This window comes from Paramormyrops kingsleyae, chromosome 7 (assembly GCF_048594095.1).
Source record: "Paramormyrops kingsleyae isolate MSU_618 chromosome 7, PKINGS_0.4, whole genome shotgun sequence".
Lineage (NCBI taxonomy): Eukaryota > Metazoa > Chordata > Actinopteri > Osteoglossiformes > Mormyridae > Paramormyrops > Paramormyrops kingsleyae.
In genome coordinates, this window is record NC_132803.1 from 9405938 (window position 1) to 9407197 (window position 1260).

The window sequence follows — 1260 nt, forward strand, 5'->3', positions numbered from 1 at the left end:
GTGCCAACACATACTTACTAGCCTAGTGGATTCTCAGGAGAAATGATAATTATCAAGGAAACTATTGCTTGTGTAATACATCCTGTTCTGAACTACAAGCAGACTTCTAGAAAGCCGCTGTTTGAAGTACATGCAGCAAATACTAATCTAGCTGAACAAAACTGTTGGGCTTTAGATACTCTTGGGCTGGGACAGATCTACCTTTTCAAAAGCCCAAGGCAAAGTTTGCGAGAAACCCTTACCAAGAATTTCAATTATTTCACTTCCTCTACAACACATGGCTGTATGTACATTTATGAAGGTTGCGTTGGTGTCAAGGAAGTTTACATCGATGGAAACGTTTGAGCTCTTAATTATAATTGTTGGAGGAGTCGCAAAATGATCATACAGTGTATCTAAAATTAATGTCATATGATTTGTTTATCATTTATTATTTAGATACTTTTAAAGCCATATTACATATGTGTCTCAGATTCTCAAGCCTTCTATATGAATAGTGTCACAGTCTGTCTCAGTCAATCCTGTAGTGTTTTCATTTGGCCAGCAGAGGTCATACCGTTTCTCCCCCCCTCTTGTTCCTAATTACGCTCCCCTGTTCTCTGTTAACATCGGGTTCATTGTCTATTCCCTCATGTGGGCCTTGTTATCAGGATATATGTGCCTTCTCTTGCCCTGTTCCTTGTCAGTCATTGTGGATGTTACCTCTGTGCCTGTGGTCCTGCTTGTGGTTTGTGGTTGGTGACCCTAGTGTTTCAGTCTAGCCCTTGGCTCTTCTTATGCTCTGCCTGCCTATGTTTTGACCACTTGTGGTCCTTTTGTTTCTGGTTAGTGTGTGTTTTTGTTGCACTTTGGTGTCTAAAAGCCGCTTCATGCATTGCCACTCCTTCCCTGCTCCCCATCGTTACTAATATGAACAAAACTATGCACATTTCAGTGTTGTTGTCTAGTTCATTGCTTGTCTACTCCTTTCTGAAAAACATTTCCAAGCGTTATACCTTTATTAAACTGCAGAGTCAAAATGAACACAAGTCTGCCGATGAAAATGAAGTATTCAAATTAGGAGTGTGGAACTTCACAGGAAAACTCACTCTTGTTTTGAAACATGATCTAAAGATTTATTTGAATTATTCACCGACATTGTGTTAATGCATGGGGAGTCTGCAGTCCCATTAATCATCGAGAGTGCTTCATGAATTTGTCTAATGTGTGGACATCATGTATGTCACGTTAACCAGTGCTGAGCTCTGAGATGCCTTCCTC